Below are 18,230 nucleotides of genomic sequence, written 5' to 3' on the forward strand. Positions count from 1 at the left end.
TCAATGATTTTTTGAGCCTTTATTTTTGGGTATCCAGCTGGAGAGACCTTTGGCCTCATTTCCGGAAATGTTGCGCACCCACAGCTCCCATTGAACCACAAGGAGTTCTTCTTCGAGTGCTTGCTCATATCCATTCCAGTTAGGTGTGTGCACGCCGCGTGCACATTCATCGGAGATTTTTATCCTAGCAACATTCGGTGGGCCGGCAGGGTGCCCCCTGGAGTGGCGCCGCTATGGTGCTGGATATATACTCCTGCCGGCCCCTCCGCTTCTCAGTTCCTTCTTACCGCCCGTGTCGGTCATTGGAACAGTGGAGCGCAGCTTAGCTGATCTCCACCTCCCTAGCGATTCGCTCGTTTCTATTGTAATTGTGTATATAGTTCGATTTCTTCAAGTATAGTTAGTGTTTAGTTATTAGTTCTGTAGTAGTTATTGTAGATAGTTGAGAGGGATCGGGGTTTAGCCCCTTCCCCTCACCCGGTACCAGGGCCCAGGCCTGGTTCACCGGGCTTCAAACCATGCTCGGCCTGTCATAGGCCGATGCCCACAGGAGACCCTCACGACTCTGTCTTAAGTGCTTGGGTGAATCCCATCTTACAGGCAAGTGCCGCATCTGTAAGGTGTTCAAACCCTGGACTAAAAAAGAGCGGGACATTCACCTAAAACAACTTCTGATGGAGGCAGCATTGACTCCCCATTCTTCGGCACTGCCAGCGTCACCGGGAACAAGTGCCTCTTCGGCACCGGAGCGCACGCCAACAGTGAAGGCTCCTCGACATCAACCATCACCGGCCCGAGCTCCTACCCAGCACCATTCGCTCTCACCACGGAGCAAGAAGCACAAGCCTCCTGCGGCTGCTATATCTACACTGCAGTCTGAGCGCTACACTGCAGTTACCGCGACACCGACGTCCTCCGCACCGTTGATTCCGGCGTCGCAAGAGCCGTCGAGTCCGGTGCTTACCAGCTCCCCGGCACACGCCGTGGTTGAACTTATCGTTCCCTCCTCTCCGGAGACGTTCTCCACGGCATGGGACTTGATTGCCTTGACAGAGCCTGAGCTGCCTCAACCCCCGGTGCCGCTGGTGTGGGTTCTTCAGTCAATAGGCAAGCCAGCCCTCATGAGACCTTCTTCGCCCAGTACCACTGAACGCCGCCGGTCCCGATCCAGGTCCCACAGGTGCTCCCGGTCCCATCATCAATCCCAGTCCCGCGGCCACTCATAGTCCCGGTACTGTTCCCCTTCGAGGTACCGGTCGTATTCGCGGCACTGTTCGAGGTCCCGGTCGCCGTCCAGATACTATCAGCACCTCTCCAGATCTCGGCACCACTCGCTGCACCGTACCTCTCGCAGCCGATCTCGGCACGGCGATTCCAGGCACCAGTCGACCTCCCGGCTCCACGCTGGTTGCAGGTCCCAGTCCCACTCCTGGCACCGTCACGACTCTCGGTACTGTTCTCCGGCACCGCGTAGGGACAGTTCGAGTGGACGCAGAGACCCACATCAAACAGTTTCCGCCCCCCCCGTGGCCGTCTCGTCATCCGTCGATCTCCTCCCATGCAGACATTACATCATATGGGGATTTGGATAACCACCAGGGACCTCATCAGTGGCCCTTTTGGACACCTTGGGCCTACCACCAAACCCAAGGTGATCCGCATATACCATCGCGCTCCGGCCCTTCTGAACATCGGGCACCAGAGACCACAGTGAGCAGACCTCCCGGCGGGTATGGAGGAATCTCCAGCCCATGTACCAGACCCTGGGGACAAAATCTGCCTGGGGACAAAATCTGCCACCTCAGGACATCCCCCAAGACCAGGAGTCGATCCAAGACCCACTTGTCCCCAGGGTTTCATCCTCTTCTTCCCCGGATGAAGTGGTGGCGGGGACGTCTACATCTGAACCGCCCCCAATTGACCTCAGGTCACACCAGGACCTTCTGCGCTGTGTCGCCCTCAATATCAACTTGCCCGTGGAGGAAGTTCCTGAGGTGGACAACCCGGTTGTCAGTATATTGTCATCGGAGGCTCCAACCAGGGTGGCCCTCCCCTTCATCCACTCGATCCAGGCTAGAGCGGATACCATCTGGCAATCCCTGGCATCCGTACTGCCCACAGCCAGAGGAGTTGAACGTAAATACATGGTACCCTCCAAAGGGTACGAGTACCTGTATATACGCCCTCCTCCTTGTTCATTGGTTGTACAGTCCTTCAATGAACGGGAGCGCCATGGCCAGCAAGCCCCTGCTCCTAAATCAAGGGAGGCCAGGTGAATGGATTTGTTGAGGAGAAGGAGGCCTCCTGTGGAATAGATCTAACTCAGGGTGGCGAACCAGAAAGCCCTTCTGAGTAGGTACAGCTACAACACCTGGGAGGCAGTAGGGAAGTTTGCAGAGCTCGTCCCGCAGGACTCCCGCCAGGAATTCACAGCTCTCCTGGAGGAAGGGAAGAAAGTTGTACGGACCTCCCTCCAGGCCTCGCTGGATGCCGCCAATTCGGCAGCTAGAACCGTCGCCTCTGGAATTGCCATGCGGCGTATATCATGGCTGCAAGTGTCAGGCCTGCCACCTGAACTTCAGTACACTATACAGGATCTACCTTTTGATGGCCAGGGCCTCTTCTCCCAGAAGACGGACCCTCGGCTACAGAGTCTGAAGGACAATTGCGTAAGTATGCGTTCGATGGGAATGCATACACCGCAGACTCAGACGATCTTTCCAGTCGCAACCTCAGCAACCCTACTCTCTGCCTCGGCCAAGGCAAGACTTCACCAGAAGGCGAGGTCGTACCTCTCGCAGATGACAGTCTGGACCTCAGGGAGGTAACAATTCCGGTCCCACCAAGCCACTGACGAGACCGAAGCCAAACTTTTGAGAGTGCGCCCGAGAGCACTGTACCAATGACCTCCTAGGATCCTTTTCAGTTCACCAACCGCCTTGCCACATTCCTCCCTGCATGGTCCCAGCTAACTTCGGACCATTGGGTCCTCCGCACGGTGGAGTGTGGCTACCATCTTCAGTTTGTTTCAACCGCACCTTCCCACCCTCCCGCCTCGTCCCTCTTCAGGGACCCCTCTCACGAGCAACTCCTTCTGCAGGAGGTTTTGAGGCTCCTTGTGATGGGAGCTATAGAGGAGGTTCCAGAGGAATTAAGGGGCAAGGGGTTCTATTCCAGATATTTCCTAATTCCCAAGTCAAAAGGGGGCCTCCGTCCTATCCTGGACATGCGAGGACTGAACAAATTCATGAGAAAGTTCAAGTTCCACATGGTATCCCTGGGAACCATCATCCCTTCCCTGGATCCCAGAGATTGGTACGCTGCTCTCGACATGAGGGATGCATATTTCCACATCGCGATTTACCCTCCGCACAGAAGGTACCTACGCTTTGTGGTGAATCGTCAACATTACCAATTTGCGGTCCTTCCCTTTGGCCTCTCCTCGGCCCGTCGTGTATTCACGAAGTGTATGGCGGTAGTTGCCGCCTCCCTCCGCCGTCGTCGAATACATGTCTTCCCATACCTCAACAACTGGCTTATTTGAGGGACTCCGAGGCTCAGGTCACCGCTCATGTAAACGTCATCAAGGCCCTATTCACCCGTCTAGGCCTGATAATCAATCTGGACAAATCCATTCTGCTACCTACACAGAGGATAGAAGTCATAGGGGCCATGCTGGACTCCAATCTTGCAATGGCCAGCTTGCCCCCACCGCGGTTTCAGGCTATAGTCTCCCTTATACAACGACTACAAAGCTTCCCAACAACCTCTGTCTGCATCTGCTTTAGCCTCCTCGGTCACATGGCTGCGTGCACCTTCGTTACAAAGCACGCGAGACTGTGCATGCGTTCTCTTCAGACTTGGCTCGCCTCAGTCTATCGTCCATGCAGGGATGCCATAGACATGATAATCACGGTTCCACCAAGTGTTCTGGGCTCCCTCGACTGGTGGCTGACGCCCTCCCTGGCGTGTGCCAGTCGTCCGTTCCATCCGTTGCAGCCCTCTGTGTCCCTGACAACAGATGCTTCCTCTCTCGGCTGGGGCACTCACTTAGGGCACCTTCGCACCCAAGGCCTTTGGTCCTTTCAGGAGCTGGCGCTTCACATCAATGTCTGCGAACTGAGAGCGGTCCGACTGGCGTGCCAGACCTTCCAGCATCACTTACAGGGCCACTGTGTTGCAGTATTCACAGACAACACAACGGCCATGTATTATATAAACAAGCAGGGAGGGACGCGATCTTCCCCCCCCTTTGTCAAGAGGCGATGCGACTGTGGAACTTCTACATAGCCCACTCGATAGACCTGGTAGCCTCCTTTCTCCCGGGAGTCCGGAACTCTCTCACGGATCACCTGAGCAGGTCCTTCCTGTCCCACGAGTGGTCCATCTGTCCGGACATCCTCCTTTCAGTATTCCGGAAGTGGGGCTTTCCCCAGATAGACCTCTTTGCCTCCCAAGAGAACAGGAAATGCCAGGTGTTCTGCTCCCTGCATGGTCGCTCCCCAGGCTCCCTCTCGGACGCGTTCCTAATTCCCTGGGAAGGTCGTCTACTTTATGCCTTTCCACCCTTTCCCCTAGTCCACAGAGTCCTGCTCAAGCTCCGCAGGGACAGGGCCCAGCTAATCCTGATCACTCCAGCATGGCCGAGGCAGCACTGGTATACCATGCTGCTCGACCTATCTCTAGCGGACCCGATACCTCTGCCACTCTGCCCGGACCTCATAACACAGGACTTTGGCAGACTTCAGCACCCGGACCTCCAGTCCCTCCACCTGACAGCGTGGCTGCTGTCTGGTTAAACCAATCCGAATTGCTCTGTTCCACCCCGGTGCAACAGGCCCTCCTGGGAAGCAGAAAGCCTTCCACACGGGCGACATATCTCGCCAAGTGGAAGCGCTTCTCCCATTGATGCGCCCAGCATAACTTTATTCCCGAAGGCGTATCGGTCCCCATTATCTTGGACTACTTATGGTACCTCAAGGAGCAGGGCCTGGCGCTCTCTTCGATAAGGGTGCATCTGGCCGCGATTTCCACCTTCCATCCTGAGGAATCTGGCAGTTCGACCTTCTCTCACCCTATAGTTTCCAGATTCCTTAAGGGCTTGGAGCGACTCTACCCTCAGGTTAAGCACCCTTCCCCTACCTGGGATCTCAACCTTGTATTAGCTAGGCTCACGGGCCCTCCCTTTCAGCCGTTAGCCACATGCTCGCTGCTGCACCTATCCTGGAAGACAGCCATCCTCGTCGCTATCACCTCGGCCAGACGAGTATCGGAGCTTCGTGCTTTGATGGTAGATCCCCCGTATACGATATTCCAGAAGGACAAGGTACAGCTGCGAACGCACTCGGCTTTCCTTCCCAAGGTGGTCTCTGCCTTCCACGTTAATCAAGACATTTTTCTACCAGTCTTCTTCCCGAAGCTGCACACATCGCGCCGGGAGCAACAGCTACATATCCTGGATGTCCGCCGGGCCCATGCCTTTTACATCCAAGGACCAAACCTTTCAGAGGCTCGCCTCAGCTATTCATAGTGGTCGTGGAGCGCATGAAAGGCATGCCTATCTCTTCCCAGAGCCTCTCATCCTGGGTGACGTCCTGTATCCGGACATGCTACGACTTGGCCCACGTTCCGACTGGCCATCTCACCGCTCACTCTACTCCGGCTCAAGCCTCGTCTGCCGCTTTCCTGGCCCACGTTCCCATCCAGGAAATATGTCGCGCAGCTACCTGGTCTTCCATCCATACTTTTGCATCCCACTATACACTGGTCGAGCAGTCTAGAGACGATGCCGCCTTTGGCTCAGTGGTCTTACATTCCGCAACGTCTCACTCCGACCCCACCGCCTAGGTAAGGCTTGGGAATCACCTAAGTGGAATGGGTATGAGCAAGCACTCGAAGAAGAAAAGACGGTTACTCACCTTTGTAACTGTTGTTCTTCAAGATTTGTTGCTCATATCCATTCCACACCCGCCCTCCTTCCCCACTGTCGGAGTAGCCGGCAAGAAGAAACTGAGGAGTAGAGGGCCGGCAGGGGTATATATCCGGCACCATAGCGATGCCACTCCAGGGGGTGCCCTGCCGGCCCACTGAGTGTTGCTAGGGCAAAAATCTCCCACAAACGTGCACGCAGCGCGCGCACACCTAACTGGAATGGATGTGAGCAACACATCTCGAAGAACAACAGTTACAAAGGTGAGTAACCGTCTTTTCTGAGTGCTCCTCAGTTTTGAAATCAGGCCCAAGATATCCTAAAAAATGGAGTTCCCATGGTAACTGGCCTTCATTTTCTATGAAAACTGCTCTGCCAATATAGTTTTAACATTTTAATTAAAATGTCTCCTAGTGAGTTTAACCAGGGACTCCCACACTATAGCAAGCCTGGAAAAAAAAATATGGCTAAGATTTTCAAATATGACCTGTGACTTTGGGTTACTCAATGTTTAGTGGCCCAACTTGAAACATCTTAAATGACCAACGTAGCTTTCTGAAAATGAGGCCACTTGAAAGTGTCTCAAACTAAGCACCCAAAAATTGAGGAACTCCTGGTTAATGGGACTTACGAAAATGTTAGCGACATAATATTGTTATTTCTTCATGTTTGCTACACTGTGTAAGTCCCTGTTAGTCTTTTAATATAAATAATTTGTCTAGCAATATTCTGTATACCCTTTTGCAGTTATTTCATATCTTCTCGCTTTGTAGAAAAAAGCGGTTTACCTCTCATCCTAGATTCTTTTTGCTGCTGTTCCATTGAAATCATAATTCCAGCAATATGTCTGTGAAATCACACACTTAATTGCATTGTAAATGGGAAGTAAGAGGGGGAGGGAAATAAGGACAACCCAAGGGACAGACCAGTCAGCTTAACTTCAGTACCCAGAAAGATAATGGAGTAGATAATTAAGCAATCCATTTACAAAGACCTAGGAGATAATAAGTAACAGTCAGCATGGATTTGTCAAAAACAAATCGTGTAAAAACAACCTAATAGCTTTCTTTGACAGGATAACAAGCCTTGTGTATGTGCGGGTGAAAGTGGTAGATGTGGTATATCTTGACTTTTAGTAAGGCTTTTGATACTGTTTAAGTTGGACATTAGGAAAAACTTCCTAACTGTCAGGGTAGTTAAACACTGGAATAAATTGCCTAGGGAGGTTGTGGAATCTCCAACATTGGAGATTTTTAAGACTAGGTTAGACAAACACCTATCAGAGATTGTCTAGATCGGAATCTCAAGCATGTGGGCCGCATGCGGCCCGCAGAGTTATTTCCTGTGGCCCGCCATAGGTGCTGACACCCCCAGCAGCCATGCTCCGCTCCCCCGCCCCAATCGCACTGTGTCCTTGCTCCTCCTCCTACCTCCCAGCACTTCCTGCCACCAAACAGCTGTTTGGCGGCGCTTAGGACTTTACAAGAGGGAGGGAGGTGGAGAAAAGGCAGGGCAGTGGCAGAGATTTGGGGAAGTGGTTGGAATAGGGGCCAGGAGGAGGTGGGGACTTTGGGGGAGGGGTTGGAATGAGGGCAGGGAAGGAGTGGGAAGAGATGGGGCAGGGCCTCATGGACTAGACAAGCAGTCTGAGGTATGAAGTTCAGTATGTGTGACTCTTTGCTGTGAGTAGTTGGGAATAATGTTTGTTAAAAGTGGCAACGTATTTTGTATGAAGAGTTACTTTAAAAACATTACAGCTAGGTTGATAGACTGTTAGTATAGATCAGGGGTCAGCAACCTTTGGCACACAGCTCACCAGGGTAAGCACCCTAGTGGGCCGGGCCAGTTTGTTTACCTGCTGCGTCGGCAGGTTCAGCCGATCACGTCTCCCACTGGCCACGGTTTGCCATCTCAGGCCAATGGCGGCTGCGGGAAGCGGCACGGGTGAGGGATGTGCTGGCCGTGGCTTCCCACCGCCCCCATTAGCCTGAGACGATGAACCGCGGCCAGTGGGAGCCGCGATCGTCCGAACCTGCCCACGCAGCAGGTAAACAAACTGGCCCGGCCCGCCAGGGTGCTTACCCTGGCGAGTCGCGTGCCAGAAGTTGCCGACCCCATGTGTAGATCATCCTCAGTGTTACTGACCACATACAGGTGTTACAGGTGTTTATATTTTATTAAAACCCCTCTTCGCATTACAGTTTTAATAGCATATTATATTACTCTTTGTTTTTTTTCATTTTTGACTATACTTTTGTATCATTGTATGAAAAGATTTCAGTGATGTGGCCCTTGGGCCAATGTACTAGTCCTCATCTGGTTCTCATGGTGATTTGAGTTTGAGATTCCTGGTCTAGATAATACTTAGCCGTGCCATGCGTGAGGGGACTGGACTAGATGACCTCTCTAAGAGCGTTTTTCTTTTCTTTTCTTTTCTTTTCTTTTCTTTTCTTTTCTTTTCTTTTCTTTTTAGGGGGAAAGGGAAATTCTTAAATAATGGTGTAAAAAAAATCAGGAAAAAACTAGGACAACCTACTTTCTGAACATGACTAAATAGATTCCTGGCTAGTTTTCCAGAACATGTTGTTGCAGTGACCTTCTTCATGAATATGTTAAGTCATCTTACTGGAGAGATTTAATTAAATTTTCTTGTAGATGTAACAAAAGCCATCAAACCATGGGTGGGAAAATTAATGCATTGTCATTATGACTAAAGAACAGTATACAAGACAGATAGTTGGCTGTGTCAACCAGTTGAAATATGATTTCAGATTTCTACCACCATTATGGAGGTCTATGAAAGAGATTGAAAAATAAAAATAACATCCATTTGTTTTAAAGGTTTAAAAACGATAAGAAGAATTTGACTACATTTTTTTTAATAATTCCTCATACTATTTTATAGAAACATGATTGACTCCAGTTTTACAATTATTTGCATTTTGATCCCATACATCCAGTACTCTCCTGTAATTGAAACAAATTGGAATGGGAAAAAAGCACAAAGAGCCTGATCCAGCTACTACTGAAGTTGATGAGATACTCCCATTGTCTTCAACAGGGGCTAGATCAATCTCAAAAACTCTGCCAGGCCTGACTTGTGCAGTTTCTTCTTGTGGAGGGGCTGTCAGTTTTGTGTGCTAGTTGAGATGAGGCTTTTAAAACCCACAGAGCTTGATAATCATCAAGCAAAATTTTGTAGCTCTCAGGGCTTTAGTATAGATTGCCAGTACTTTAATGATGCTGTCCTCCTTCCCACCTATCAGCCCTTAAAAGCTGTGTTCTATGTCTCTGCACATCCTCACTTTGAACAGTGTATGTATAGAATGGAACCAGTATAGAAATATTAGGGTCTTGTGAGTAGTGTGCTATAGAATACAATTTCTTCCCTCCTGCTGTATCCTCTCAGACCTCCATGCTCTGTCCCAATATCCTGCAGAGGGGCTTCTGGAAAGTAGGAAAACCGTGCCATCAGCCCACTATGCTTTGTCTTTCAATGTTTTCAAGCATTTCCACCCTTTGTTCTGCTTATATTACATTTTGTGCCCTCCTGAAGAGGGTGCCTTTCGGGCCATAGTGCTCAAAATAATCTGAATTTTCTGAAAGATAGTTGCCACCATCACTGAGCGATGAACATGTCAACTACACTTTCAAACCTAAATCCTGGTCTTCACACAGTTTTTGTACCAGTATAGCTATTTGTACTGGTTTGGCTTTTACTGTGGGTGCAGTTATAGTAATGCAAAAGTACCTTATAATAGTCTACCTAATTCTCTTCTCATGTGGAAATTGCTATACCAGTATGTTGCATCCACACTAAAGGAGTTGTACCACTTTAACTATATTGATATGTAGTTAAATCAGTCCTTGTATAATTTATATTTGGCAAGAATGGCTAGTCACCTGTAAACACTCAGAACTTTGCAATGAACCAAATTAGGACAGTTTTCCTTTCATCTAGGTCTGTGATCTTTCTTAGATGTGCAACTAATTATTTTTAAGAAAACATATTTATTAGATACCTTGCTATATTTGTTGACCGTGTTAAATTATGTTTTCCTAATTCTTTCATGTTTTGCGTTGTATTTTTTATGTAGTTGTACAGACTTCCACTGTATCACTGTAACTTATGCGCAGAGATATACATATACAAATTGTTTTTGTGGTAGTCTTGTAAAAATTCTTGGACATAATATTTTTGGAAGCGTATTCATGTGATTTTGCCACAGAGCCTCTAAAACCACATTACGTTTGTTTGTATGTTTGTTTGTACATTTGTTTGATTGATTGTTTTGTTTTGTTTGACATGACTTCTTCAGAGTTTGCTGTGAAACCACATACCCTAACATTATTTTGCATCTGCCTAGAGTGGAAAAGACACTATATTAAAAAAAAAAAGATTTGTTCAGATAACCCTCTGATGACTTGTGTAGGTGGGAAACTCTTTTAATTCACAATACTATGTGAAGTCTTTTCTATTTAATTTCAGTTTAAATACAAATTCTTCCTGAAAGAATAAACTTCCATTTTATTAGATTAAGTTTAGTGAGATGTGTTCAACACTTGACCAATCAGTAGGCTTCCTTTGTTCCTTATTAAATGTCCACTTGTGTCAGCTGACAGTGCTGGAAATTTGTTTTAATATGTAGCCAAAGAAGGAGATATTCTGGGAAATGTGATCAAGACAGTTGGAAGCATCAAGGAATTTTACTGGAAGTAGATTTTAACTGAAGTTTCACTTTAATTTGGTCCTTGATCTGTGTGGAAAATACCAATGTGTGGTTGACTGTCCACTGTAAAATGTGCTGAAACCACCGTATATAATACTTAACTGCCGGTAGCTATCCGCAGTGACCTTGTTCAAATCTTAACTGGGGCCTGATGATGTAAATAACCTATCTATCTATCTACATTGCTGAAGTATGTGTTATCTTCTATAATAAAACCACTATATACCATAATATCCATTCCATGTGTTATACCTCTAGTGCAAAAGACAATTAGAATCCAGAACAATCTCATTCAGTAAGTATGTCTTAGTTTGCCAAACCAGGTTTTTTTACTTGATACTTTCAGCTCTGCAGGGTCACTGCTGCTTATGAAAATGGCTTGCAAATTTTTCTAAGCCAACATGACACAGAAGTCAGTGGAAAGATGCATATGTCTTCTCAAGCTGTCATTTTGACAAGGTGACTCTTTTCACCCGGGGATATTTTAACCTAGCATTGTTTTTTTCACTCATTCTCTAACTATATCTTTGAATATAAAATTCTAATACTCCCCTAAAGCCTTCCTTTGTAGAGCAAACAAGTGTCTTCTGTTTTCCAGCTTCTTAGTTTACATGTCTAAGTAAACTTACTGCCTACCTGCATTTTAAGGGCTTAATCAAGGATTTTTTTTTAAGTTTTGTTAAGTGACTAGCATATTTTAGATATTATGTAAATATCAACAGTGATAATAAATCCTGCTTCCTGCAGCTGGTAGGATAAAAGGAGTTCCTTTCCCCCCTACTCCAACAGTCAGGCAAAGGATACGCTCGATAACATCTGTGCTAATCATTTGCTGCTCCAGGCAGGGTAGTATTTACCCCTAAAATATTAAAATACATCCATATTAACAACATTCAAATATTTTCACGAGGACAAAAGCAGGGTGATTTGAATAAGTGATATACCAGTTAGTCCCTCCCAGAATCAAGTATCAAAATTATATTTCCACCAGTAAACTTAGGCAAGATAACACACAGTACTCCTTTGTGTGTCTGTTTTATGAAGCTTTTTAATTACAGGATCAGGTACTATTTTTTCACCCTGTGGTTAGATGGTTCGCTGTGAATAAAACATACATATATATATAATATGGGCCTGTGACTTGTTCTGAGCCACTTTTTGTTAGCAGTTACCCCAATACATGTTGGTTGAAGTCCACGGATTTTTAATTTAATTTTTAATTTTTAATTTTAATTTAATTTAATGTAAGTAGCAACACACTCCAGCTTCATTTAATGTATAATTTGGATGTTGAGCCAGGAATAACGTAGGGAGCTATGCAGTGAATAGTAGGGCTGAAAATAAATGTTGAACGGTTCCCTTACTAACTGAACACTGCCAAACTTGCACATTACATGATGCAGGAGTCCTGCAGAAAATAATAGTACCTGTATGTAATCTTGTATTTCAGACTGTATTATAATTGCAACTTAAAAAAAAAATTGTTCTGGCACCAAAACAGTTGGAATTGGTGAAGTTTGGCTATGGGAGGTGACTTTCAGAGTTGCTATGGAATTCCATTTTGATTTGCATTATGTTTTTAACAGTGATAATCTTTTTTAAAAAGCTGTCCGCAAATGCTCTCAATGAAAGAATAAATGCATGCATGGCTGATTTAAAATCATAATATGAAATAAAATATGAGGCCTGTCTTTGAATGCCAAAAAGCTCTCATATTTATCTTACTCCTCATGTATCTCCCCTCACAGTAGTATCTGAATGCCTCACAATATTTGATGTATTTATGCTCATAACACTCGTGAAAGGTAGGCGTGTACTCTTTTCATCCCCATTTTACAGATGGGGAACTGAGCCTCAGAGATGATGGGTGACTTGCCCCAGGTCACATAGGAACTGTGGTGGGACTCAAAATTGAACCAGATCCTGGGTTAGTACTCTAAATATTGAATTATCCTTCCTCTCCATTAAGGGACCTGAGGAATTTTGCAGAAATTATTTTCAAAGTATCTCATTTCTTCTGAAGCTCAGTACATCTGCAAAACTAGAGTAGTCTTTTTTTAGCTGTTCTTCTGTACAGTTTCTAACTTTCCGAAGGCTACTCTAATACATACATGCTACCATTCTAGTTACTTTTTACTTCATGACTTCTATGTTTTTAATTTAACATGTCGAACAGCATGGTAACATTTTATTGTATGGTACATGAAAATAGGGAAGAAAAAAGCTCTAAAGATAGACAACCTCCCAGGAACTAAAGAGCCTACAACAGCAATTCTGATGCAAATGTTATTTAATCAGAAGCAGTTTTGCTCTTATTATATCTTATTACCATGGCAATTAAAATCACCTTTTAACTACGAGTGTGAAGATAAAGGGTGGAATGAGCTGCCTCAGCCACAATTAGTATTGAACTAATTGTTTTGAAGGTATATTAATGTTTTCCCCTGACAAAGATGAAGATAATGGAAATGGAGTTCTTTGGTAGTGGTTGATGGCTATCTGGGATGTCTAGGTGTTCTCATTCTTAAAACATGGACATCCCAATATCGAATCATAAGTCACCTTTTAAAAATATATCTACTCTATTAATGTTCTGACTGGTATTTGTACTAATAGCTGCATTTCACAGAACTGTTTCACTGGCATTGATGATGTAAGGGTACAGTGCAGAAGGTCACTTTCACAACTAGTCCCTAATGTCACAGAACTGTCTTAATTTTTATGTACTTATTCTGTGTCCTTCAAGATAAGCATGCAGAGTGGAAAAAACCCACCCTAAAATTAATATGAGAAGGATGTTGCTTTGTGATCCCATACTACTGCATCAGCATCAATATAACACTGCTTTGTGCTAACTGATAGTGTTAGCTAGTAGTTAGAACAGGATACCTGGAGTAAAGAAACTTGGATTCTGTTGCCTATTGCACTAATGATTAGCTGTGTGACTCTAGGTAATTTAGTATCTTTGTGCCTCGGTTCCCTATCTATAAAATATAAATAATACTTATCTCTCCTTCTAAAGTGCCATGAGATACTTGGATGAAAGGTTCTACGTCAATGCAAGTTGTAATACTCGATCTTTCATCTGAGGATATGGACAATAATAATAATCAGACACTTTACAAAGCTTCATAAACCCCCAGGAAGTAATCATGCTAAGGTACTGTGAGGTTAAATTAACTCAAAGGGAATTAGGGAAAGAAACAAGAGTAGAAACAGGGAGCCATGATTTCCAGACCCCCTGCTCCTTCCACTGGAGCACCTGTCATTACATCATGTTTTTTTTATTATTATTTTGTATTTATTTGCATATATTTATTTATTGGGAGACACAGCTTCATAGCTTCTCTAAGTCAAGTGGATTGTGCACCTGCCAGTGGGCTCCTTGCATTTATTTCGCTCTCAAATTCCCTTTGTGCCACACTCCCATGCCTCTCTATTTCAGGGACTCATGCAACTCTACCCACCCCTTCTCCTTCATGCCAGGGGCTCTGTGTCTCCACACATCAGGGCCGCCCAGAGGATTCAGGGGGCCTGGGGTCTTCGGCAGCGGGGCGGAAGAACCCCCTGCCGCCGAAGACCCAGAGTGGAAGAAGCTCCAAGGACCTAGGCTCCATGAGAGTTTTCCAGGGGCCCTGGAGAGAGTGAAGGACCCCGCTCCAAGGCCCCAGAAAAACTCTTGTGGGGGCCCCTGTGGGGCCTGGGGCAAATTGCCCCACTTGCGCCCCCCCACCCGGGCCTCCCTGCCACACATGGCTGGCTTCTCCCCATGTCAGGGGATCTGTGTGATCCCCATTCTCTCCTCCCCATGTACCTGGGTCCCACATTGTCATCCTCATGCTAAGATCTCTATTTGCTCTCTTTTCCCACCCACGGCAGAGTCTCTTTGTTGCCCCACATTCCCTTTCCCCATCTTCATTCACCCTTTCTGGGTCCCTGTTGTCCCCACCCATTCTCCACTTCTACATCTCTGTATCCCTGCTTCTCCCCAGCCCCTGGTCCCCACTTTTCCCTTCTCTTCTGCTCCCAGAGTCTATTTTCTCCTCTCCATCTCCACTCCTCCCTTTCTAGATTCCTGCTTCCATGTCCACCCACCAGTTCCCCCCTTCTAGTTCCCCATTTTCCTTATAACAGCCACTCCCCACCCTGTCATTTCCTTGTGGATCCCTGCTTTACCCCTTTCTGGGTCTCCATTCCCTACCATCACCAAGTCCACTTCCCCTCTGGGTCCCTGCTTACCCGCACTGCCATCACTAGCTGTTAGTCTTCACTGGGTCTCTGCTTCCCCCACTGCCACTCAGGGAGCACATCCCTTGGTCCTTGGAGTTTGCCATCTTCTGCTCCAGGTCCCCTTCTCTACTCATCTTTCTTTCCCTTGGATCCCAGCTTCAAACTGTACAAACTCCCTTGTAAGGGTCTCATATTTCTGTTAGAGTCCAGGCTACCGGCAAAGTTCCCATACAGCAAGTTAAGCTGCCACTTCAGGCAGCTCTGGTTTTCTTGTGAATTAGGCTTTTCTGGTGTTGTGACCTGCTCCAAAATCAATAGGCATATGCCTGCTCATACCTAGAACAGTCCCTGAAATTTTGGAATTAATTTTTGAACATCACATCCAATCATCACATTACTGACAAACAAAGAAGTTATATCAAGTTGGGTATTAGACTTCGCTTTGCTCAGCCACCTATTTATATTAGGAACCTAGGACCAAGGACTGGAAGAGACTTCAGTGACATCAAGTCTAGTCTCCTCCAGTTTCAGAAACCCCATAATGTAATCCTTTTCTTAAATTTATCAGGCTCCATTTTAAAATTAGTTAGGTTGTTTGTCCCCACTACTATTGGAAAGCTGTTCCAGAACCTCACTCCTCCGATGGTTAGAAACCTTCGTCTAACCCTACCTCTCTTCATCAGATGTTGTAACAGGCTGTTTTGTTCCACCACACACACCATGAAAGATGTAGCAATCCTTTAAAAAGAGTGAGAATTTGTTTACTGATAAAATAGCAAAAAGACAACAATAATCTATCAATCAAAACTTGAGATCGTATGAGCATTTCCAAAACTTTAATACAATGAATCATTTAGAATTTCTCAAGAGCTTGAAGAGACTTTGAAAAATGTGGTCGGAGTGTTCTGGGGAAGAGGAGATACCAAAGCATAAAGTCTGGAATAAAAATGTGATGAGATTATTGGGTGGTAAATGCACTTGGGGGATACAGAACAGCAATAACTGACCCAAAGGGTAACAAGCTGAAGTTATAAAAAGGTGACAATAAAGATAGCCAGTGAGGATCATCTTGGGGTCAGTAAACTCATGAAAGATTATTAAAAGTTAGTGAAAAAGCCAGTAATAGTCAAGAGAACTGTGTATATATAGAATGAAAATGGAGTGGGAAATAAAAACAAAATGGAGTAAAAAAACATAAAAAATTCCAACTTAGGCTTTATTTAATTGTGGAGTGGTGAGACAGTGCATTTATTTATATGAAAATGCCTTTATTTATTGCTAATTTATTTTTTTATGCCAGTCCCTAGGGAACTTCTGTACAGAAATCATGAAAATATTATTACTGGGGAAAATAGATAGCAGCAAACAGTGGCCTGAGACAAATTGTCTTTGTTTACTGGTGCAAATTTTTTGATTTTTATCTGTTACTCATTTAACTGTACTATCTCACTAGAGAATACAGCATAGAACTGGTAAATTATGTGATAAATGATAGAGCTTATATAATATGCATCTTTGGTATGGTGACCTGGAAGGAAAGTGAAGAATCTTCATATGGGAGGTAAGAAAAGTTAACTTACATTTTAGAAAAATATTTCCTGGAGAAAATAAAATGGTAAGATATAAAAGTGTTGTGTAAAACCAGAGTCATCAGCACATACTATTAAAAAAAATGGCACTTGTTGAAAAAGTAGGAGTATTATCAAATTGTTGGCTGAATTTACCAAGTTCCAAGATAATTGCCTATATAATTCCCAATCTTGTCATGTCATTTGGACAAACTATTCTTATCCAAACTGTTATGTGGTAGTGTTGTTCTTGAATATGACAGCTGTGCTGCATCCCAGAAGTGGCCATACTTCTCAGTGTAATTGTTCAGTAAAATGATGCTTATACATACTATACTTCATGGGTGTTAGATAAATAATAATAAGAATTTCTGAAATAAATAACTTAGTTAGTCAGCTAGCAGTCTCTTAACTGAAAGGTTAGCCAGTAGTCAAAGAACAGGAAGGAGATTTGCACTTTAAATATAAAACTTGTCATAAAATGGAAGTTTTATCTGTATGCAACTGAAGGATAGGAGGAAGAATAGGTTGCTTGTTGAATTTTGCATCAGTGGAATGTTGTTTCTGTAGCTGCAGAATATAGTTTCACACATCTGTTGAGATTTTTTCTCCCAAGAGGCTTTCTACCACAGTATGTCGAGACAGAGACAAATTAATCATGTTGGTAAGTCTTGTATCTACTGTACAATGGTGTTAAACAGCTCTGAAGAAATATATTACTGAAACTTTTCAAAACTAGCTTAATTAGAAGTGATTTGAATCAATTAATTTTCATTCTCCATCAGCTAATACCGTAATACATCTTAGTTTTTAATACTGTTTCCATTGAAACATGCTGACTTACTAAGGGTTGGAAGGTTCTTTTAGATATTAGCCTACTACCACACTCCGATACATTGCACGTTATTATTAAAAACATTTACACGTTGAATTCAATTGAAGAGCAAACTGTGATTAGACACCACATACAGCACTTTTCTTCAGGAGAGTAAATCCACTAGGTATAACAAAAAACCCATTTAATGTCAGAAATCTACTTATCTTTTTTTTTCTCATATGCAGACATCTAATTAAATGAATTGAACCTTTCTTTTATTGATTTAAGTGGAGCTTTGTCAGCATCAGACTCTAATAATCAAATATGCAGCTTCAAATTGCAGGTCATTGGTGATATATGTAACCTGTTGTGGGAAGAATGTGATTAAAAAAAGAAAGAATATCTGTAAACCAACACTGTGTTTAAGATTGGGTATGTGATGCCTCATCTCTTTAAATTGAAGTAGAAAAAAAGATGGATTTTTGTACTCACAGTAGCTAAACGTGAATTTAGTTTAAACGAGAAATATGTTTTTAAAAATGAGAAGACGAGTAATAACATGATGATGTGAGTCACCGTGAGCAATGTTATGCAAATCAAGGGACTCAGATTTAAAAACTACAGGGGCATCATCCCCTGTGATGCATTCAGCAACATGTGATCATTCCTAAAGTTTAAGGCGGTAACAGTAGAGAGACCAGGTGGATGAGGCAATATCATTACAGCTACAAATTTGTGTTCCATGTACAGTATATGCTTGCTGCCTGTCACAGTGTGACTTGTCCTATTAAGGAGAGATGGGACCAGTCAGACTTGTGCCATAATAAATTAGCTGCTTCCCAGGCTGAGGGAACAGGACTAAAGTGGGTCATGTGATAGCTTAAAGGATACCTGGGCCTTATATAAGGGCTGAGGGAGATCAGTCTGGGGTGGAGGACAATGAGTCAGAATATGCT

The 18,230-nt window shown here is 44.7% G+C and overlaps 1 protein-coding gene across 8 annotated transcripts in view; it reads left to right on the top strand.

Moving 5' to 3' along the window:
- Window positions 1-18,230, top strand: part of DIAPH2 (diaphanous related formin 2) — an 879,031-nt gene that overhangs the window by 686,838 nt on the left and 173,963 nt on the right. The window lies entirely within an intron of this gene.

This window comes from Gopherus flavomarginatus, chromosome 8, assembly GCF_025201925.1.
Source record: "Gopherus flavomarginatus isolate rGopFla2 chromosome 8, rGopFla2.mat.asm, whole genome shotgun sequence".
NCBI lineage: Eukaryota > Metazoa > Chordata > Testudines > Testudinidae > Gopherus > Gopherus flavomarginatus.